Source organism: Equus caballus, chromosome 22 (assembly GCF_041296265.1).
Source record: "Equus caballus isolate H_3958 breed thoroughbred chromosome 22, TB-T2T, whole genome shotgun sequence".
Taxonomy (NCBI): domain Eukaryota; kingdom Metazoa; phylum Chordata; class Mammalia; order Perissodactyla; family Equidae; genus Equus; species Equus caballus.
In genome coordinates, this window is record NC_091705.1 from 25,860,236 (window position 1) to 25,883,844 (window position 23,609).

A 23,609-nucleotide genomic window follows, 5' to 3' on the forward strand; every position below is an offset into this window, starting at 1 on the left:
CTCAGCATGGCAGAGGGATGGAGAAGAGTCTGGGGTAGGTGAAGCAGAGCAAAGTTCAGGGAGAGGAAGAGACAGTCGCAGCCTGCCAACTCTTCCTCCTTTTCTTCCTTCCTTCCTAACAAAGGGAATTCCTTTGTTCCTTTTCAAAGGGAATTTGTGTAGGAAAAAGAAGATACAGATTATGTTCTCCAAGAAATGAGCCTTAGGAACAATTCTCTTCCCTTTGAGAAGCCAGAGCTTTTGTTTTTCATCCTCTTTATTATGAATAACAATGATTAGAAGAGCTTACTATTGCTTGAAGACCATCTATGTGTCAGGGGACACCACACACGTTATTCCTAGTCTTCCCAACAATTCTCAAGGTAAACGTAATTTACGCACATTTTACAGAGGACAAAATTGGGGCTTAGAGAGTTTGAGGAGCTTGTCCAGTAAGAGGCAGAGCTGGGGTTGGAACCAAGGCCTGTTCACTCTGTTTCTGGCTCTGATGTCTTCAATTACTGAACACTTGCGAGGTCCGAGCTCTTGGCTTAAACTTGCCAATGGGTGCATCTGAAATGAGAAATGCCTTCTATTCAAGTCTCAGATATCCATATCGGCAAGGATTAAACAGAGTTTAACCTGCCCTGAACTAGACGTCAAGATGAGAGGGCCCCAGGTCTGGTTCTGCAACTCTCCTGACGGGCAGCTTTCAGCATACACCATATGTAAGTTCCGCTCTCTAGGCCTTATTCTCTATCTGTAAAACAGGCAAGTTGGACTAAATATCTCTAAGGGTTAATTCAGTCCAACCCAATCTGACAGCATTTATGGGGCCTCTTGTCTGACTGTGCTGGAAGGATACAAAGAAGGACAAGACAGGTCTCCATCCTCTAGGTGAGCTGGATGTGTACTCTAATAGTTATAAGTAAAGGGCAATAAAACTTGGAGAGTGGGGGAGCATTTCATTTAGACTTAGCTGGCGGCATGTGTGCGTGGCAGCGGAGATGACATAGGCTTCACGGAGGAGAGAAACGCTCCTTCTCCAACCACATGATTCCAATGGGGGCTGCTGTCTCATCTGTGCCACCTCCCTATCCACAATGATTGTTTAAGAGTGGGCACCTGGCTCAAGCTGGGCTAGTCACAGTACCTGGCCCCTCAGCCATGGATAATTGGTCTAGAGATGAACACTTACTCATGTTGGACCAATCAAAGTCCCTCCCTAAAATTCTGTCCTTAAGACCAGAAGCAGAAAGCCCCAGTCTCTCTGGTGGAGCACCTGAGTTGTGAGTACTGACAGCTAATGCAGCCAAGTGTCCAGGATTGAGGAGAAAAGCTCACAGGCAGAGGGAAAGAGAGACAAGGACTGGGGAGAAAGAGTCCTAGCAACATCCAGTTCCCTGATCCCATATCTTCAATTCTCTGTGCCTGGTTCTCCAGCCTTCCCAGTAGTTCTGGGAGCTCCTCCATACCCTTCTGATAAATTCCTTTTCTGCTCCCGTTAGCCTGAGTTCATTATTTTTTCCTCCTAATTTGCAGCTGAGAACCCCAGCTATATCCTGGGGCTCTGGGCAACGCTGGGGGGCTACTCCTCACCCGGGTCAGGGAGGGCCAAGAGAGGGTTTATTCTCAACCAGGTGGACAGGAGGAGGGAGTGGCACTCCCACTGTGAAAGTGCATTAGCCTGGGAGGCAGGAATCCCTCCCTGTCACTGAAGCTTAGGCAGATCTCTGTACCTTTCTGAGCCTCAGTTTCCTTATCTGTAAAATGGGACTTGGAATAGAATAGTGATTGTCAAACTGTGTTCTGCAACACCCTGGGATTTTGTGAAGGGACCACTGCTTAAGGAGGGCAGTTTGTGGCTGGTGAGGGGAGGACTAGTAGGCAGGACTCTGAGTTCCCCTCCTCCCAGTTCAAACAAAGTCACTCCGCTCCAGCATCTGTTTTATGCATTGCTTTAAAAGAACAGTTGGTGGTTACCGGAGCGGAATGTGCGTGTGTGTGGGAGGGCGAAAGGGGTAAAGGGCAGATTTGTATGGTGATGGATGGTAACTAGACTTTTGGTGGTGAACATGATGTAGTCTATTCAGAAGTTGAAATATAATGATGTATACCTGAAAATTTATAGACCAATGTTACCTCAATTAAAAAAAAAGAATAATAATGATAAAAAAAGAAATAAAAAGAAAAAACAAAGAGGGCTCTATAGCTTAACAGGTTTGAAAACTCCTGGACGAGACGTCTTTGAGGACTTTTCCAGTTCTTCTGATGCGGGGTCGGTGAGCCAAGGAGTTGAAAGAAAGATTTCTTGGACTCTCAAGATCTGGCAGTAGTGCTCTTTTATTTAGAGAATAGTGTGGAATAGCATGGGGACAGGACCCATGGGCAGTCAGGCTGCTGCGTGGGGACAGGGCCCATGGGCAGGAGGAGCCACTGCTGCTGCCCTGAGTTGAGGGTTAGGGCTAATTTTATAAGGTACAGGTATGTGAGTCATCTCTTTACAAGACAAAGGAAAGAACATGAAAAAAAGTTAAAATGGTATCACTGCAGGTGGGGTCTGGTCATTGGGTGATCCCATGACTTTTAGACAAGAATCAAATTGAATTAAGTAAAGGTCAGAAGTTACCACCCTAAATCAGTTACATGAGATTGCCAGACAGCAACCAACTTAAGTTCTTGCCTTCTCCATTAAGAGTTTCTAGGGACAAGGTCATCTCTCTTCTTCTTCCTGGTACAGAGAGGGAGGCATCTTTTACAGATAGAGATTTACCTTACAAATGTAAATATGTCCCAACAAGGGCAAGTACCATTCCCCAGAGCCTCCCTCCCTGTTCCTGTTATGAAAAGCAATCAGCCCCAAACAATCCCGATGCCAAAGAGATATATCCTGGGGTGGCCAATTTCAGGTCCCTACAAGGTCATCCCCCCTTCCTTCACAAATGCAAATATCTCTCAAAGAGCAAGCAAATTCCAGTCCTCGGAGCCTGCTTCTCATCTGCAGTTTTAAAAGTAACCAGCCTAAAATCCTCATCACTTCTAGTTCATGATTTTATGGGTTACAGGAGAAAGAATAACTTTCACAATGATAAAACTATTTTGTGTTTGCTCTATGTCAGGCACTGTTCTGAGTACTTTACATATAATTATCTTATTTTTAAAAATCCCAGGGGCCAGCCTGGTGGCGCAGCAGTTAAGTGTGCACATTCCACTTCGGTGGCCCGGGGTTCGCTGGTTTGGATTCCGGGTGCAGACCTATGCACTGCTTGTTAAGCCATGTTGTGGTAGGTGTCCCACATAAAATAGAGGAAGATGGGCACGAATGTTCGCTCAGGGCCAGTCTTCCTTAGCAAAAAGAGGAGGATTGGCAGCAGATGTTAGCTCAAGGCTAATTTTCCTCAAAAAAAAAAAAAAAAAGAATCCTTACAGCAAGCCTATAATGTGGGGAATTAATTATCCTCATGTTGCAGGTAACAACCTGGGACTTGAGAGGTGAAGTAATTTGCTCAAGAGCAGACAGCTGTAAGTAGTGAAGAGGGGTGTGGACCCAAATTAATTAGAAGGGATGAACTGGCAGCCCACAGGCCAAACCCAGACTTAAGGTGTATGTGTTTCAGGCCAGCACAGTGGTTTTTTTTCTTTTTAATTTTGAATTAGTTGCCAGCACTTAAAAACAAGATGATTTCATACAAAATTTGAACTTAGAGCTTTTTTTCTTTTTAGACCCGGCAACTTGCAACACTGGGCCTGTGTATTCCCACGAGTAGTAGCTGCCTACTTTAGAAGGGGCATGAACTCCCAGCTTGCTACAGACCCCATTACTGCCTATTTTCTTATACCTGACCCACTTTGCTCATTTATGGTATCTGCCTGGCCCTGATTTTGCAACACCTGTTCTAATGACAAGCCAGTGTCTTCCTCAATGACTTCTTCCTACTTATATTCCTCTATCTCCATCTGCTCCTTCTCCAGGTCCTGCTGATTCTGCCCCACCACCTCTCCCTCATCTGCCACTTCTCTTCTTTCATTCACCTGCCTTCCTTATCCGCCTTCATTCTTTGCCTCTGTTGAAGATACCTGTTGGGTCCCTCTACTCTCCCCTTCCTCGAGTCCATCTTCCTAATCCTAGCTCCGGTAGCTCTACAAACATGATTGTCAAATCTCTGAAGAAGGATTCGCCCATTCAGGGTGAACTCAGAGGGAAGGATTAATTCCAGTGGTGGGAAGAGGAAGTGGCTGAATGCATGCTCTGGGGCTCAGACGGCCCTGGGTTCGAAGAATCCTGATTCCTAGACCTACCATCTGTGAGACAATGGCCATGTCACATTTCCTCATCCATGAAATGGAGACAAAAACAGAACCCAAAGTTGAGCCAGATTACTTTTAAAGCTTCTTCCAAACTTGACATTTTATCATTTTAAAGCAATCTCTGCTCAAATCCTTTCAATGATTCCCACCACCTACCAAGTTGAGTGTAGAAACCAGTTTCTCCAGATGCTAGCTCTAGCCTACCTTCTATATCTCATCTTTCTCAACTCAACTCATACCTTGCCCTGCAGAAACCCCTAGCTCTCACATTCCTGCCTTCATATCTGCTATTCCCTCTTTCTGGAATACCCTTCAGCATTCTATAAACAAACATTCCATAAAAATGTGAGGCATTAATATCTCTACCTGTTGAACCCTACTTATCTGTTTTCATTAGGAAATCTATTTTCAAGTTACAAAAACCCGAACTCAAACTACTCAAACTATAAAGATGTATTGGTTCATGGAAAAGTCCAGAGGTGGGGGCTGGCCCCGTGGCCGAGTGGTTAAGTTCGCGCGCTCCGCTGCAGGCGGCCCAGTGTTTCGTTGGTTCGAATCCTGGGCGCGGACATGGCACTGCTCATCAAACCACGCTGAGGCAGCGTCCCACATGCCACAACTAGAAGGACCCACAACAAAGAATATACAACTATGTACCAGGGGGCTTTGGGGAGAAAAAGGAAAAAATAAAATCTTTAAAAAAAAAAAAAAAAAAAAAAAGAAAAGTCCAGAGGTGGGTCAAGCTTCAGGTATGGCTTTATCAGGTCCCTGACTCTTTTTTTGGTTTGTTTTTTGTTTTTCGGTGAGGAGGATTGGCCCTGAGTGAACATCTGTTGCCAATCTTCCTCTTTTTGCTTGAGGAAGATTGTCCCTGAGCTAACACCTGTGCCCGTCTTCCTCTATTTTGCATGTGGGATGCTGCCACAGCATGGCTTGAAGAGCAGTGCATAGGTCTGTGCCCAGGACCTGAACCCACAAACCCCAGGCCACTGAAGCAGAGCACAAGAACTTAACCACTACACCTTGGGGCTGGCCCCCTCTGGCTCATTTTTTCTGTGATATTTTCTCAGTCTGACCCTTCTCCACGTGATGGTTTTGTTCTCTAGCTAGCTTCTGTCATGGTGGCTGTGATGGTTAACTTTATGTGTCAACTTGACTAAGCTAACATATGCCCAGATAGCTGGTATAACATTCCTGGGTGTGTCTGTGAGGGTGTTCCTGGAAGAGATTAGCATCTGAATTGGTAGACTAAGTAAAGAAGATCACCCTCACTAATGTGGGTGGGTATCATCCAATCTGTTGAAGCCTAAATAGAACAAAAAGGGGGGGGGGGGAGGGCAAATTTGCTCTCTTTGCTTGAGCCGAGACATCCATCTTCTCTTGCCCAGGATGTTGGACGTTGGTGCTCCTGGTTCTTGGGGTTTTGGACTTGGACTGAATTATACCACTGGCTTTCCTGGTTCTCTAGCTTGCAGACGGCAGTTGAGACTTGTAGGCTTCCATAACCGTGTGAGCCAATTCCTATAATAAATCTCTTCTTACATATTTCTATATATATATCCTATTGATTCTCCTTCTCTGGAGAACTGTGACTAATACAGTGGCTAAGAAAAAATTCTACTGAAACTCTAGGCACCATACCCTATACCACACTGTCCAGAAGGCAAAAGAACATCTGTCTCTTCCTCATTCTTCAGCTTTAATGGACCAACAACGGTAGGTCCTTAATAATTAGGAGGTAGGATGCTACAGTGATTCAGCATACAGGCTCTAAAGTTGGACTCCACCACTTACTAGCTGTGTGACCTTGGGAAAGTTAACCTCTGTGCCACAGTTTCCTCATCTGTATAATAGGGATTATAATACTACCTACCTCATAGGGCTGTTGTGGGAATTAAACAAGCTTGAAAAGTGCTTAGCAGAGTGCCTGGCAACTAGTAAACGCTCCACGTTAGCTAGTGTTGCCAATGTATTTCTTCAGAAACATCTCCCATCATGCTGTAATCTCCAGAGATTCTTCTGGACAACACAGTATTCCTAACATTTCTCTATTGAATTCATAGTCATTCATTCAACAAATATTAAATGAGAACCTACTGTTCTAGGTACTGAGGAATGAGCAAAACAGACAAAATCCTGTCTTTGTGGAGATGACACTGTAGTGGAAGGTGAGGATATGAGAGACAATAAACAAACAAACATAATATTTCTGGTGATGATAGGTGCTATGGAGAAAAATCCAGCAGGAAAGGGTGTGAGGAGGTGCAGAGGAGTAGGGTGTTGCAATGTGAAATGTGGGCCAAGGAAGGCCTCTCTGAGGAAGTAACATTTGAGCAGAGACCTGAAAGAGTGAGCCATGCCAATATTTGGGAGGAGAACATTTGGGGAAGACACAACAGCAAGTGCAAAGGCCCTGAGGCTGGCAGTGTGCTTGGCATATCAGAAGAGGAAGGAGATCAATGCGGCTGAAGCAGAGTGAGAGGAGGTGAGTGCAATACAGGGGATAAGGTCAGAAGGGTAGCAGGGGGCAGGTAACAAAGGATCTTATAGGCCATAACATAATCCTCAGCACCAGCAGGGAAGATATCTGTACAGGCAAGTTTTATAACCAAGGCCATGAGCAGGGAGGGGTGAGTGCCTCAACTTGCATGGTGGTGGGGCTGATGAGAGGTCAGAGAAGGCCTCTCAGAGAAGGTAGCTCCTGAGCTGAAGGATGAACAAGAGGCATCTAGGCAGAAGGAGAGGAGCAATCCAAGTAGGGAAAGTGCTATAGCAGAGGGTGCTGAGAAAGTGTGCTGTATTCCCGCAAACATGGTAAGACTGGTACTCAGAGAGGGACGTCAGGAGCCAGGGAGTGGCCAAAAACACAGCAGAGGTTGGTGGAGACCAGATTCATTAACTGGTTGATTGATTGATTCATTCACTCAAGTGTTTATTGAACACCAGTTCTATGCCAGACATTGCACTAGGTCTGGTAACACAGTGATGGACACAACAGCCAAAGATTCCTGGTCTCACAGAACTTCCCTTCTACTGGAGGAGACAGACCAACACACACAAACGGGCAAATAAATGACAAGACTATAAATGCCATGAAGGAAATGAACAAGAGGCCAAACTAGAGGACATCTTTAGGTGGAGTGTTCAGGGAAGGCCTCTCTGAGAAAGTGATATTTAAGCAGAGATCTGAGGTCTAAGAAGGAACCAGAAGTTAGAAGAGGTGGAGAAACAACATTCCCGGCCTTCGTCTCAGTGTCACCCTCTCTCTAATTTGATTTCTCTTCCTTTTGAAGAGAGACACGAGGTCATCCAACAACACGAGGGCACCAAACAACACGAACGGAGCTATAACGGCCGGTCTGGCGGAGTCAGGATTCAATTCAAACTCTGCTCCGTTCTCGGCAATCCTGTCTCTTAGGCAGGTTCTGGGGGAAGCGACGTGAAAAATACAGTCACGAAATCACCGGTTGGACGACGCATGGAGAATTTGCCTGGACAGTTCCCAGCCTTCATGGAAGTCTATCGCGGAAGACTGAAGGGCTCTCAGAAGACCCCTCCGGCTGTTCCGTGGAGGTTGGAACACTGATTTAGGTTATATTTTCCGACAGGAGAAATATTCAGGAGGGAGGACCGCCACCCCCATCAAGTTATAAAACATTTCCTGCACCCGAGAACGGTAACGGTACTTGATTTTAATTTTCCTTTTTTTTTTAAGTGGGAGTCGCACCTCTTCGCCAGACCCACCCTAACGGCAGTCCCTCCGCCCAGTCCCAGCCTAGGCAGCGAAGAGCGATCCTCGTCCAGGCCACGCGCCTGGTTCCTTGAAAGCGAAAGGACCCGACGCTCCTTCCTACTTCGTCTCTTCCACGTCTCTCTGGCACCGCCCCCCCGGCAACCTGTTTGGGCCCCATCTCCAGGCCCCGCCCACCTCCAGCACCACGCCGCGATCCTCTTTGGGGTCACGCCTCCTTCCGGCTCCTCCCCAGAATGGCCACCTTTGGGCCCCCTCCTCCCTGCTCGGCTTCCGGGCCCGCCTCACTCGGTCCCGCCGCAATCTTTCCTCCCTCCGGGGCTTCTCTTCAGCCTGGCCTCCAGCTCCCTCCACTAAGGGTCCCGCCTTCTCCAGCCTCGCCCAGGCCTCCCTCCACCCTTGACTCCTCCTCCGGGGACGGCCTCCCTCCGGCCCCGCCCACAGTCGCTCCTTTCAAGCCCTGCCCGGGCTCTTGGCTCCGGGAGGCTTCCACGGTCGTCCATACCTGTCTCACGCTCCTCTCTTCTCCGGTCTCCTCACCCTCTCAGCCCCGCCCCGCCTCCCGCTCCATACTGGTGTCAGCGGGTCTCTCCTCTCGCCCTCAGTCCCTCCTCCCCGTCAGGCCCCGCCCCGGCCGAAGCTCTGGACTTTTCCAAAGCCAGGTTGAGGGGTGGGGAGAGCCCTTGCGCCTGGAGAGCGGGCTGTGTCAGGGCGGGGCTGTGGACTGCTCGCGCTTGTGTGTCCCCGTGTCCTTCCCCGGAGACAGAGCGGGGCAGGGAGGGCCCGGGGCCAGGGCTGGGGAGGTGGGCGGAGCCGAGCTGAGGGAAGCCGCTCCGGGGCCCCCTCCCCCGCGCGCCTCGGTGGTGCCGGCCGAGGGAAGGACTCGCGGCTGCGGGGCGCGCGCGGCTGTCAGTGCGGTGGGGCGCGCGAGCGGCGCGAGCGCAGGGCGGGCGGAGCTGAGGGGGCGGTAGCGGCTGCGGCGGCGACTCCCGTGCGTGTGCTCAGCTCCTCACGCCGCGGCCGGGGCCGCCTTTTTCCTCCCTCCCTTCCGCCCCCGAGTGCGGCGGCACCGCCTCCTTTCGCGGCGCGCGGCTTCCTCCACACCTCTCGGCGCGGGTGAGTGGGGGCCGCGGGCGTCTCCCTAGGGGTGCGGGGGGGGGTGTTCCTTGTTCCTTTCCGGTCGCCCACCTTTTCGCGCGGGCCGCTGCCTATTTTTAGAAACTCTTTTCTCGGCCATTCTGGAAGTCCCAGGAGCCCGAGTAACTCCCAGGCCCCTTCCTCAGCACCTGCCCCCCACCCGAGCCCGCCGCCCTGGGGCGCCGACCCGGCCCATCCGCGCCCGCTCCCGGCCGCCCTGGCCTTCCCTGCCCGCCTCCTCCCCGCGGGCCCGGCCTGGGCCAGGAGTTGGCGGGGTGGGCCGGCGCCCGCTCGGAAGTTGGAGTCTTTTGTGCTCGCGCCCCGCCCCGCCCGCCGGAGGGAGGAGGGAGGGGAGCGGAGGCCGCGCCAGGGAGGCCTCGGGCGGCCCCGACTCTGGCTCTGGCCCGGTCCCCGGGCTTCTTCCGGCTCTGCCTGGCGGGCTGGGTCTGCAGGCTCCCCGGGGCGCGCAAAACTGGTCCTGCCTCGCTCCCCAGGGGCCTGAGCGCCTCCTCGGCCCCCGCCTTTGCCGGTCCTGGGCTCCTTGCACACCTTGGGCTCGGAGAGGAACAACAACAGGCCCTCGAGCCGGGGTGGGTGCCGCGCTTCACGCAGCCCCCTTCGCGCCGAGCCTCAATTTGCTCCTCTGTGAAAGGGGAGGAAAAGTCGCCTTGCAGGGTGTTTGTGGATTCATAGGGGTAACAAATAATGAGAGAGAAGCGTTTAATACCAACAGGTAACGTTGAATGGACTTAGGAACTTTGTAAGCCTTGTTTTTCGTTTAATGCTCACCACGGCCTTCTGGGGTTATCCCACTTACAAAAGCAGAAGTCTAGGCGCAGAGAGATTAAATAATTTGCACAGAAGTGTAAAGCTGTGGTGCTAGTCCCTGTTATTTCTTTCTTAGTATGAGCTTGTATGATCTCTTAGTGCAGAGGAGGTTTTCACTTGCCCTTGGGTGACACCGTTAGAGACATAACTCCGTTCTGCCTGACTGCTGGATCAGTGTCCACTGTACTATGGATGAAGGCTACGGGAGGTCCGAGGGAAAGGAAGTTACTATGAATTTCTTGCTAGTATTGCCCGTTGTAAGTTGATGGATGCAGGGGACTCCAGCTAGATCTCAAGCCCAACTAAGTTCCCTGGGGTTTTGGCTAACGAAGGCTTAAGTCAGTATCAACAGTGAGGTCCCGTCCTTTATTTTGTTTATGGGAAGTTCCTCCCTCCAAATCTTGCATATTCTCTATAGTATTTAGATTTATAGTTCCTTGTTGGGGGAGGGGGAGCAGGAAGTGGCTCAAGTCAACTGCTTCAACTCCCTGCCTTCAAATAGGGTTTTATTTCTTCTATTTTCAAATAAGGCCCAGAGGGCTGAAAGTGAACTAAAATTAACTTTGGCAAGAGTTCTAGTTTTCCAGTATGTTTGATCCCCGGTGTGAGGAGTGTCTGAAAATCAGACAGGGGAGTTCCTAAGCCAGGTCTTGAGGAATCTCCTGAAGTTTGCATTGGTTTTTTGGAGTTTGGAGATCTGCTGTGCTTTCCCCTTTTCAAGATTCTGGATTCAGGAGTTGTGGTATGTAGGAGCTGGAAGGGGTCTTACAGACCATGCGGTCCAACTTTTTTTAATCTCTTTTTTTCCCTTTCCCTGTTAACTGAACCTTGAATGGGGGAGTTGTCTAAATTCACAGACTGCCTTAGTGTCAGAATCAGAACTAGAATTCCCAGTCTTCTGCCTCCCAGTGCAGTCATATTTTTATTTCTACCATACCTTGCCACCTTTTGAATGGGTACTATATTAACTTATTCATGCCTTAAGACCAGGAATCCTGGGTAAATTGAAATCTCAAGGAAGTTGTTTAGTTCCAGCCACTCTCCACGCCTCAGGTTTATCATTAAAAGGAGGCCAAGTTTTGTGCACAGGTGTACCAGTTCTCATAAGTCATCACTTTTACTATATAGTACTTTATGGTTTATAGTACTCTTCTGTAACCATTATCTGATTTCATTTCTAACACTTCCATGAGGGAGTTCACAGAGTTTTGTTTATATTTCCTTTTTACAACTCTAATTGAGAATTGAGACACAGCAAGGTTAGGGCACTTGCATTACATAGATCACTGAATTAACAAGTGGGGAGGACTGGACACCTCTCATGGGCAGAGGATTTGGTGTGGCATGAACTGAGCCACTCATTGCGGCTCTCTGAGTCTGTTTCCTTATCTGTAAACTCCCACAGGGTTGTGTGGGGACTATGAGAAATGTCTGAAAGTGCATTGTAGAGGTTGTAGCAGTAGGAATAATAGCTAACATTTATTAAGTACTTACCATGTACCAGTCACTGGACTAAGGAATTTCTGTGGAGTATCTCATTTAATCCTCAGCAACTGTATGAATTAGGTACTATTATTATCCCTGTTGTTCAGAAGAAGAAACAGGCTTAGAGAGGTTACATGACTTGCTCAGGGTCAAGTAATTGATGAGACAATATAACTTTAAAGCTGGTGTGCTTTTTTAGTAAAAATATACATAAGATAAAATTTACCTTTTTAACCATTTTTAGATGTACAGTTCTGTAGCATTAAGTACATTTACATTGTTCTGCAGGTGTCACCACTATCCGTGTCTAGAACTTTTCATCTTATCCAGCTGAAGCTCTATACCCATTAAACACTAATTCCCTATTCCCCTCTCCTCCCAGACCCTGGCAACCACCATTCTATTTCTGTCGCTGAATTTGACCATTCTAGGTACTTCCTTTAAGTGGAATCATATAGTATTTGTCCTCTTTTGACTGTCAAAGCTGGCACTATTAGGGCTTCCCTTAACCTCTGGGTGCTCTGTAAATGCAAAATGATTATTAGTCCTCATCTGCAGTAGGGTGTGGCATGCAGCCCAGAGCAGGAACTCAGGCCTGGTTGTACTTCTGATTAAGCTTTCTCTTCCTTTCCCCCCACTCTGTGGATTGAAGTTCCTTATCACTGAAGCCTTTTTTGGAGATCTCTATTCACTCCTTCTGTAGCTTCCAAAGAGACCTCCTACCCTTGAAGTGGACCCCAGGGGACTTTCCACCCTTGCCTTATTTGCACCTGCCTTTCTTACTATCCGCGGTTTGGGCCTATAGGGTTGCAGTGATCAAGAATAGCAGTGCTATGACAGCAGCTTGGATCAGAACTACTCAGGACGATTAAATGGATTACCTTTATGAAATGCTCCCTCTCTGTGCCCTCTTTCCATAAAGGCACACAAGAGGGATTAGCTTTTGGGTTCCTAGAGGGTGTTTACAGATCCTCATTGCTTGCAGGTGGTTAAGATGGAGTTAAATGCTGCAGTTAGCTTTTGAAAATTCCCTTTGGTTTGACTGTTTCCTTATCTATGTATATTTTGGGGGCCTGGGTGGGATGTGGTGTTTATGTTTGTGAATGGTAATTGGAATTTTGTCCTGATACCAATAAGGGGTTGGGGTGGGAGGTGTTCCAGATATGGCTAATAAAGCAACAAGCACAGATGTGAGCATGTTGCACTTTCTTTAAAAATCTGATGGCCCAACATTGCCTGCATGTTAAAGTCCAGACTGCTAAGTGTGATAATGAGGTCAGAGTGTGTTGAATTGTTTATTGGATAGAAACTTGTAGTTGAGGGGCTTTAAAGTCGTTTAGATCAACCAGCCAGCCACCTGACCACCGTTTGAATTGGCTACCTGTTGAGATACTGTTTCACTGGGCATCTCATTATTGGAAAGTTTTCCATTCACTGAGCAATTATTAAGCATCTGCCACACACAGTACTAAGCTTGGGAATTTGGGTGTATACAGCCTAGTTGGGAAGACAGGCAAGGAAACAGGCAGTGTGAGAAGTGTTGTGACAGGGACAAGCACCGTGAGAGCACAGAGGAATCATAACTAACCCAGCCTTGGAGGGTCAGGGAAGCCTTTCTTGGAGAAGTTGCCTATTCCTAGACATCAAGAAAAAAATTGACAGAAGCCAGCAAAAGAAGAGATTTGGGCTGTCACAGCGGAGACAGAGATAACACTGTTCTAGGCAGAAGGAATAGCAAGTCTCGATATGGTGGTCGTAATCAGTGAGACTCTTAGCCATATATTATATCTATCAGGTACTATTCTAAGCATTTAGTGTGTGCTAACTCGTTTCTTCCCATAACTACCCTGAGAGGTATGTACTATTATTCCTGTTCTGTAGGTGAGGAAACAGACCCAGGGGGTTAAATAAAAGATTTGTGGATGGAGCATAAGACATGAATGGGTGGATGTGGCAAGGTAGACAGAGTAAAGGCCGAGTCATGAAATGTCCTTGTCCAGCTTGAGGAGTTTGGACTTCATTTCGAGGTGAGGGGGCCATGATCCTGTGTGTATTTTAGAAGGTATGTCTGGCTACCTGTTTGGGGAGTGGATTGGTGGGCTAGAGCATCGTAGGCAAAGAGACCAGTTGGGAGGCTGTTGCAGTAATGCAGGCAAGAGGTAATGGTGTTTCAAATGAAGGTAGTGGGCGTGTGTGTGTGTGTGTGTGTGTGTAGAAAGGAGATGGAATTGAGCGATGAGACACAGTCTCATCTAGTATGGAGGGTAAGGAAGAAATCAAGGATGATTTCTACCTGGTGCAGTTGTATGGATGGGGATGCCTTTTTTTTTTTTAATTTTATTTTTTCCTTTTTCTCCCCAAAGCCCCCTGGTACATAGTTGTATATTCTTAGTTGTGGGTCCTTCTAGTTGTGGCACGTGGGATGCCGCCTCAGCATGGCTTGATGAGTGGTGCCATGTCCTTGCCCAGGATTCAAACTGGTGAAACACTGGGCCGCCGCAGCGGAGTGCCTTAACTTAACCACTTGGCCACAGGGCTGGCCCTGGGGGTGCCTTTTATTGAGGTGAGGACACAGACGAGCACATAAGAGAGGGGGGAGGATTTCTCATGCAGGGTCTTCTTACGTCTGCTTTCATTTTCCTTCTTGTAATTATTGATCCTAGTCCTCTGTCGGGAGGGCCAGAGGAACTGGGATGAGGGAAAGCATGGCACAACAGATCTAGTAACTATCCCTGGTTAAAACAGATGATGTAAATACTAGTTTTGGAAAGGAGGAGATATTAGATCTTAGACATCCAGGCCCTGCACAACTGTGAAGACTGCTTATGTTAAGCCACTTACTTATTCTCCAGATAACGTCCTTTGACACTGCTCTGTATGCTAGTGTGTCTCTCTCTAAGTCACTTCTGCTTACTCTCTACTCCACTGGGGAAACAAAGATGAGTGAAACATAGCTTGAGGAGCTTGCATCCAGAAGGGCAGCAGATCTCAGTAGCTTAGATATGGTGCTGGAGGGAGAGGGTGAGCAGGTCAAGGTGGGACAGGCTGGGGAGGGTCCAGGAGAGATTTTTATTAGGGACAGGAGTCAGGAGATACTGCTCTCTGCTCCAGTCTTTTCATCAGGTGGTAAAGGTCCATCCAGGCTTATTCAAAGGTTTAGGTTTATTCATCTGAGTAATGATGGAAAATAATGACTGGATGACCCCAAGGATCTCTTCTAGCAATAACATTTTATGATTCTAGATGATGATTTAGATAATATACCTCTTGGAGAGGTACTTTCTTTCTTCCTTTCTATCTCCATCCCTCCCTCCATCTCCCCCTTCTTTCTTCATTAGGCAGTGGGTAGGGGGGTAAGAGTGGAGATAGAAGAGTTTTCATATGAGTGTCTATAAAAACCTAATTTTATTCCATTTTAGTTTCATGTATAAAATGTGGTACTGAAGGGGAGAAGATGGCAGCATTAATGTTAGCTGGCTGTCCTACAACTGCCCCTAGGGGCTGTAAGGAAAGTTTCAGACCCATGATGGGGTGCAGCTCACAGACTTTCAGGACTAGAGAGAGAGGGACAGTGAGATAAATTGGGAGCCTAGTCACGAGCTGGAGGGTCATTTGGTCTGGTCTGTGCTGCTAACTCAGTGTGTGGGCTTGGCCAAGCCCCTTTCCTTCTCTGGCCCTATTTCCTCATAGAGTAATCTGAGAGGTTCTTGTAATTTTGTAAAGACCCAAAGGGTAGGAGTTGGGGACTGAAGAAGGATTGGAGGTCCCTCTCTAGTCACCTTCCCCTCCCTGCTTAAGTGAATAACTAGAGACAGGCATTTGCCCAAGTATCATTGTTATCTTTTCTGACTGTTTCTACAGCCCTTCCTTTTTTCTCAGTGTTAGTGTCTGTTCCTTCATAATGGCCTTCATGTGAATAAATACGTTGTACCTCCTGGGAGGAGGGAAGGAAAGATGGGATATTATCCCTGGGTTCTAGTCTACCTCCCCAAAGAGCCATTCAGGCTGTTCATTGCCCCCTGCTCTCTATGCTGAGGTAGGTATGGGGAGTTTGTGGTTGAATACTCAGGTGTTCTGAGATTCAGACACATGTATTTGGAGTGCTCCACTGACAAAAGTGCAAACCTGGCTATCCTCCCAACATGCCCAGGGCAGTTGCACCGGGGAAGTAGAATTTGGTGGGCTTTTGAAGCTTGCCAAACTCAAATTGTAATTACCTAATACTCTCTCAGTCTTGCTGTCTGTAAAACAAGGGGATTGGACTAGATAATCTTTTTTTTTTTTAAAGATTTTATTTTTCCTTTTTCTCCCCACAGCTCCCCAGTACATAGTTGTCTATTTTTGGTTGTGGGTCCTTCTAGTTGTGGCATATGGGATGCTGCCTCAGCATGGCCTGATGAGCGCTGCCATGTCAGCGCCCAGGATCCGAACCGGCGAAACCCTGGGCTGCTGCAGCGGAGCGTGAGAACTTAACCACTCAGCCACGGGCCTGGCCCCTGGACTAGATAATCTTGAATGATATTTTTACCTCTTAACAGTCTGAATTTCCGGTTTTATGGAAGTGGCTTAAGAATTCATCTGTGGAAGGAGAAAAGGGTTTGCTAGAGCATTGAGAGTATCTCGGAGGGTTAAATTCTGGGTTCACAGATACCTTTCAGTATATATAAACAGATGGATATTGCTTTTTAGAGTGGACAGGTTGCTGAAAAATTGCTTGTGAGATGAATTTATCAAATTGTCTGCTGGGTTCCATTATAAACTTGGAGCTGTTGTCCCGTGGGACAGACTTGGAGTCTGAGACAGTAAAAATTTGTATTTAAATATGTAGCAAACTGTTTAAAATATAATAAAGGGAAGATAAAAAACACTCTGAGATTCCCAAACAGTACTAGGTTTGGAAAAACACTAGACCAGAAATTTGCATTTCCTTAGAGCTTTAGCTTTATGAGGTAGACACCTCTACTGAGGCTACCTGGCCCTTGACTTGCCATCTGTAGAGACTGAATAGTTCTGTTTATTTGTCAAGGTAAGAGTCATTGCTTTATTCCAAGTAAGTAGTCTCTTTTAGAAAGCCAGGTTTAGAAGCTTAATGTTATTGGCCAGATTTTCTTCATTTCAGAGGCATTTATCTGATATTTAGGTGTCTCTTGTTTATTTGTTTTAGTAAGGATTTCACTAAGCCTAGTTAAAGGGACTGTTTGCATGATGTCTGTTGATCTATTTGTCTAGTTTCCTTTGTAATTCTTTGTGCTAGTGAAGGCAAGCTCAGCAGTAGATTTAAAAGAATCATTTCCATCACTCATTATTTCTGTAGGTCTGTATTTCCTTTCTGAAAGTTATGATCACGCTACACTGAGAAGTCAAATGTTGTTCCCTGCTTACACAGACCATTTTAAGGCTTTGGGACTTTGTTCTTGCAGATACTGTAAGCTGGCACTGAGACATGATGTTGTTAGTGTAATAATGATAGTTATTCCTGAATCAGTTGAAGACAAGAATAGCTTTTCTTTAGACCTTGAAGACTCACCCTAAATTTATTTTCACACCAATTACAATCAACTCTTGCTAGAATTAGGGTCTTAGGTGGAGATACCATGCTAAGTAGGGTACCTAGGGGCTTTAATGTGATTATGCTTAGAAGTCCAGCTGCCTTCCATCCCTAAGCTCAACCATTCATTCCAGGAATTTGGAGTACCTACTATGTGTTCTCCCTGTGGAGAACATAAAAACCAAGCAAGACATGAATCCTACCCTCAGATTACTTTCACTCTTGAGAGGGAGACAGATATGTAAAACAGATTGTAGCTGCTTCTTACCCTTGCTGCCCTGGCCCAGATATTTGGGTTGAGGGTTCAGACTGGAAATAGCAGAATTGTTGCATGTATCACTAGGGGAGGAGACCTGTTCAAATATCTGACTTCCAGTGTTTAGCTTTATTTTTGGCCTTCCCTCCTTCTCTTCTTTTCTTGTGCCTGTTATCCAGGTATTTATTCTCTGTTGTTGTTAAAGATTGGCACCTGAGCTAACAACTGTTGCCAATCTTTTTTTTTCTCCCCAAATCCCCCCAGTATATAGTTGTATATTTTTTAGTTGTGGGTCCTTCTAGTTGTGGCATGTGGGATGCTGCCTCAGCATGGCTTGATGAGCAGTGCCATGTCCGCGCCCAGGATCCGAACCGGTGAAACCCTGGGCCGCCGAAGTAGAGTGCGCGAACTTAACCGCTCAGCCATGGGGCCGGCCCCTATTCTCTATTGTTGAGGTTTCCAACACCCAGTGTGTAAAGTCAGGAAGGTTAGGGTAGGGACAACATTGTCCTTCAGGTTTGGGAGTCCAGACATCTGCCTAGTGCTTTCTCTATCTGCTCACGTCAGTTGTCTGACTGGCTTCCAGAAAGATTTCATATTGTCTAGCTGCTTCTTTAGGAATGAAGAAAATTGTTTCATATTAAATTATTTTAAGTTTTATTATGCTTAATTTTGAAGTAAAATAACTCTCTGTTTGGCTTCAAGTTGAATTATTTGAGGTGTTGTTCCTGGCATTTGATCAGTTTGTGACTTATAAATTGTGATTACATTGTGGTTCTTTGAAGCCCATTGCCACTGTCTCTGCCAGCTTTCTTTGAACACTTTTTACAGCATGGAGCCCTAAGAAATGGAGAGAACACTGAGCTTACCCTGATCTTGAAAGGCTCTTCCTTTTCCCTCATTCCTACCCTTAACAAAGAAATGTTATTTGGGATGCTGTGTTGTGTTTATGATTTCTTCCAACAATTTAGCATTGCCTGTGAGGTTTAGAAGAAGAGGAAATATGCCTGTGTCTGTCCTCAAAGGTTGGGGACAATGTTGAAATCAATTGGTCAAACTGTATGGAGCCCACTGAGTGCCTTCCTTGGTACTGTGATTGATGTAAACGTGTAAGGCATACTCTTGCTTTTGGGGAACCTGTGGTCTCTTTGGGGAGATAAGATAATCATGAAGAGGTGGCTGATAATAGGGCAGTTTGGCGTAGAGAGGTTGGTTCCTAAGAAGATCTACTCTTGTTCCCTGGCACTAATTTGGCCAGGTAAACTGGAATAAGTCATTTCCTCTCTCTGAACCTCCATTTTCTCAACTATAACATGGGGTTAACATTCTGTATCTTGCCTTCCTCAAAATGTTATTGTGAGGAGCAAGTTAGATAATGTTACTAAAAGTACATTATAAAACCAGATGATGGCATTTATATGTGAAGAATCCACCAGTTATTTGTTAGAGGTAATGGGTAAATGGCAGAGTTTTCCATAGAAGGAGAGATCTTTTTGGGCTGGAGTGATCAGGAATAGAGGTCTGAACCAGCCTCTAGGATTGAGAGAAAGAATAATAGAAGCATTTAGACAGTGGCAATGATGGAGTAAAAGACTGTAAGCACAACTGTTTAGGGGGAACAGTGAGTGAGTGTTCTTCAGCTTCATACGCAAGTCATAGGGTAGGCATATGTTCAGCTTTAGTAGTTATTTCCAGTTTTCAAAGGCATACCAGATCACACTCTCATTAGCTGTGTATGAGAGAATTCCTGTTGCTCCACATCTTTGTCGACACTTAGCATTGTGTTTTTCATTTTAAGCCATTCTGGTTGGCTTGTAGTTCTAGAAGTGAATTTTAAGAACCATAATATGAACTCTCAGATAGGAGTACCATAAAGGGGTAAAGTGATTGGGAATTGCAGAGGAGGTTGAGATTGCTTTATTTGTGGGGGTGTACTGACCAGGGTACATTTATAGAGGAGTGAGCGTTTGAGCTGGGCCTTGTAGGATAAGGATAGGGACCATGTATGATCCCGACCATCCCAATTTCTAATATTTTGACTGGTTGTGCTTATAAATTATGAAACACCAATATTTCTATGTCTGGACTATATTTCCCAGACTGTCCAGAAGCAACATCCAGATATCTTGCCTCATTTGTTGTGCTCCTCTCCTCCACTTTTTCTCTAGAAGGTATGGTCACAGGAGATTTAGGCTGTAGAGATGGAGAGAGTACATTCTGTGCAATAGGAACAACTTGAGCAGAAACACAGATGAGTGACTATGTCGAGTGGCATCAATATTTCTAATGAGCAGAGAGGGGAGGACAAGTCCCATATTTTGGGGCTGGGTGATGCCTTCTCATAGCTTCCTGGAACAGATGGAAAAGGTCATACTGTTCCCAAGCCAATTTGTATTTATTTATTTATTTATTTATTTGAGGAAGAGTAGCCCTGAGCTAACATCTGCTGCCAATCCTTCTCTTTTTTGCTGAGGAAGATTGGCCCTGAGCTAACATCTGTGCCCATCTTCCTCTGTTTTATGTGGGATGTCTGCCACAGCATGGCTTGACAAGCAGTGCATAGGTCCTGCATCTGGGATCCAAACCGGTGAACCCAGGCTGCCGAAGCAGAGCATGTGAACTTAATCACTGCGCAACCAAGCCAGCCCCCAGTTTGTATTTAAACTGCATAGAAGGATGAGAATGACCTCCTTGTGCCTATAAGTACGTCATTTCAGGGAAGGAATTAATCCAACAAGCAGTCATACTGAAGTATGTCTAAAGAGAGTTGGTCTTCTCTTAAAATGGAGGGGGAGAGGGGAACGCCAAAACCTAAAGAGCTAATCTTAGTCTCACAGAGCTCATCTATTACTTGTAAATTTGCTCAGGGAAAAATTGCCATTTCTTTGTCAGCTTTTATCCTGCCAGGTGGACCCTCGCTGGGTGTTTATTTTCTGTAGTTTTACCAAATCACTTTGAAGGCTGGCATGAACATTGATCATGTCTTAGAGCCTTTCCTCTTTGTTCTGTCAGCAAATATTAGAAAATATACCTTAAATAACCTGGTTGGGGAAAATAAGATGGCCTGCCTGCTCCCAGAGAGCAGCACTTTCATGTTAAACACTAGTCAGCTCCTTATCCTGTGTCAGGTCCTGGGGTATTTGCCAGGAGAGACTGCGGGGGTTAGAGCTGCCACTGGGGACATTCACCAGAGGGTATCTAGGCCTTCTGTCAAGGAGGCTAGTCGAGTACTTGATTAAAAATCTGAACTGGGTTCTAGACCTAACTGTGCCTTTCCTATTAATAACAGCTACCATGAATTGGTACCCTCTGTGATGAGTTACCATACTTAGTACCTTGTGTTCATACTAATAAGCTGGTATTTACTGAAGGTTACTATGTGCTAAGCCCTGTGTGTGTGAGAGAGAGAGAGAGAGTGAGAGATAGAAGCCTTTATAATATATACATTTATATGTAAATCTTTTATAAGCTGTTTATATATATAAAATATATCTTATAGTATAAAACAGAAAATATATTAATATATAAAATTTATATTTTATATATAAATGTTTATATATATAAGATCTTATTTATTCTCACCTCAACCTTAAGAAGTAGGTTCACTTGATCCTCATCATATAGACAGGAAATTGAAGACACAAGGTGGTTGAGAAATACACTCCCAGTCACACTGCTAGTAAAGGGAATTGTCAGGATTTAAACCTAACCAATTCTTCTTTATTTTTAATATGGAAAATTTCAAACATATGCAAAATGGACAGGATAGGTTAATGAAGCATGATGTACCCATCATTCAGCTTCAACAGTTATCAATTCACAATCTTATTTCATTTATACCCCTACTTACTTCTTATTCTGTGCTTTGAAGAAAATCTTAGCTATTGTGTTTTGTCCTTAAGTAGTTCACAATGTATTTCTAAAAGATGACTTTAAAAACACAACCACAATGCCATTGTCACACCTTATAAAATTTAACAATTCCTTAATACCATCAAAATCCAGATTGTGTTTACATTTTCAATTGTCTCTAAATGTCACAATCTTATTTTTACTGTTTGTTTGATTTAGGGTTCATATAAGACCCACACATTATAATTGGTTGTTATGTCTTTTAAGTCTCTTTTAATTTATGAGTTCACTTTTATTTTTTTTTCCTTTATTTGTTGGAGGAACTGGTTTGTTTTTCCTATAGAGTTTTCCATGTTCTGAATTTTGTGTGTTGCGTATCTATGGTATGTTTAATATGTTTCTTTATCCTCTTTATTTCCTGTCAATTGGTGGTTGTATCTAGAGGGCAATATCTGTAAATCCTCATGACAACTCTACAAAAATAGGTGTTATTCTTATTTTGCAGATGAGAAGACATTGGGTGACTTGCCCAAGGCCTCATGGCAACCTTGGATTTGAACACAGATGTTGCCTCCAAAGTCTTGGCTCTTTTCCTTTTCACCACTCACCCATTCTGTGAGCTTGGGCAAATCATTTCAAGTTCTCTGGGCCTTCGTTTCTCTGATTGTATAATGAGAGCTCTTACAGTAGTAGTATTTTGTGTCCCTGAGCATTTGAGTGCCTGCCATGTGATGGAGTGGTGCTAGCTGCTGTGGGTGATACTCATGAGTAAGACTGTCTTCAAGGAGCAGGTAGCCAGCCAGGGACTGTAAAGCCATACCCTATTTCAGACATGGATCCTGTTTTGGCCATCATGGGGCTATAGCATCATTAATTCTCCATAGGAGCTTCCTAACTAGTCTCCCGGCATCCTGTCTTTTTTTTTTTTTTTTTTTTTGGTGAAGAAGATTGTCCCTGATCTACCATCTGTGCCAGTCTTCCTCTGTTTTGTATGTGGGATGCCACCACAGCATGGCTTGATGAGTGGTGTGTAGGTCTCTGCCTGGGATCTGAACCCACAAACCCTGAGCCACTGAAGCAGAGCACCCAAACGTAACCACTGTGCCATGGGGTCGGTCCTCCTGCATCCTGACTTGCCCTTGCCCTTTTACATGGCATGCTTCTCACTGCTGCCAAGCGCCTTTTACTAAAAACCATTGTTATTGTGTTCTCCCTGCTCGTAAATCTAGCTTGAGGGACCTGGTAAATAAGAAACCGTTTTTCTAGCAATAAACCTTCCCTCCTTGGATTGAGTTACTATTTCAAGGGCAGCTAGTCTTTTATCTTTTCTGTTTGGCAAAAGTATTATTGCTTATGGAAATGCTGAGGGAATCTGGAGATGATAGATGATGGAGTGAAGCATAGGGAATGCCATCTTGATTTGGGGGAGAGCGTACTTTTAGCATTGTAGTGTTCACTTCCAAGGACATCTGACTGTAATGGGACAATTGTGTTCTTTTGCAAAGAAAAAGAACTTTCAGTTGTGGAGTCCAGGGAGAAGAGTTTTAAAGGCGTCCCTTTGAGGAGAACCAAGCTGCTGAAACTTCATCTCACTGGCCAGCCATGCCATTAAAATAAATGCAGTTTAATATAGAAGCGAAGTCAAGCAGAGTAGTGGTTTGGGTCTGTAGTTATTTGGGTGGCAGACAGGTGGCACTGGGGTCCAGGCTGACATACAGCTACTAAAGGTAGTAAAGTCAAAAGTCAAGAGAAGTAAGGTTCAGGGTGTTTGTTTCCCTAGAGTGCCTTGCATATGATAGTTACTTAATATCTTCTTTAAATCGTTCTTTTAAAAAATCTTTGAGGGGCCAGCCCCGTGGATGAGTGGTTAAGTTCACAGGCTCTGCTGCGGCGGCCCAGGGTTTCGATGGTTTGGATCCTGGGCGCGGACATGGCACCACTCATCAGGCCACACTGAGGCGGTGTCCCATGTGTCACAACTAGAAGGGCCCACAACTAGGATATACAGCTATGTACTGGGGGGATTTGCGGAGAAAAAGCAGAAAGAAAAAAACAATTTGACAGTGGATCAAGCCAGAGAAGGCTATGGAATCATGGGTTCTGAAGCTCAGGATCCAAGTGACCTAGGACCTTGGATAGCTCCTTGGAAAAGCAGTTCTCTGACAGAAGTTAGGAGTCCTTAGGTGCTTTCTATTCTGGATCTAATCAGAAGATCTTACTGTCTAGATCAGAGGTTGCAAACTGGCAAATAGTCCCCAGTTCTTCTGCAGAAGGCTTCACTCCCTGAGCCATCTACTCGGGACTCCCTGTATTATGAATGACTCCTTGGGTACTGGCCTGCCCATGTTTTTTTTTTTTTTTTGAGAAAGATTAGCCCTGAGCTAACATCTGTGCCCATCCTCCTCTATTTTATATGTGGGACACCTGCCACAGCATGGCTTGATAAGCAGTGCATAGGTGCATGC

General features: G+C 45.7%; 1 protein-coding gene and 1 long non-coding RNA gene across 11 annotated transcripts in view; one reads left to right on the top strand and one right to left on the bottom strand.

Annotated features, from left to right (window-relative positions):
• Positions 1–238: 238 nt before the first annotated feature.
• Positions 239–8,817, bottom strand: LOC111769990 (uncharacterized). The gene is made up of 2 exons (XR_002802868.2): positions 8,544–8,817; positions 239–552 (listed from the first exon to the last, which is right to left on the bottom strand). It is a non-coding gene; the product is annotated as an uncharacterized lncRNA (long non-coding RNA).
• Positions 8,800–23,609, top strand: part of RALY (RALY heterogeneous nuclear ribonucleoprotein) — a 77,845-nt gene continuing 63,035 nt past the window's right edge. For 2 of the 10 annotated variants that reach the window (XM_070247321.1, XM_070247330.1), the window contains exon 1: positions 8,861–9,154. The gene's annotated coding sequence lies outside the window, so the exon portion shown is untranslated. Of the gene's footprint in view, positions 9,155–9,475; positions 9,909–23,609 lie in introns of those variants that run through there. The other 8 variants (XM_070247325.1, XM_070247332.1, XM_070247327.1 and 5 more) reach the window with 8 other exon arrangements.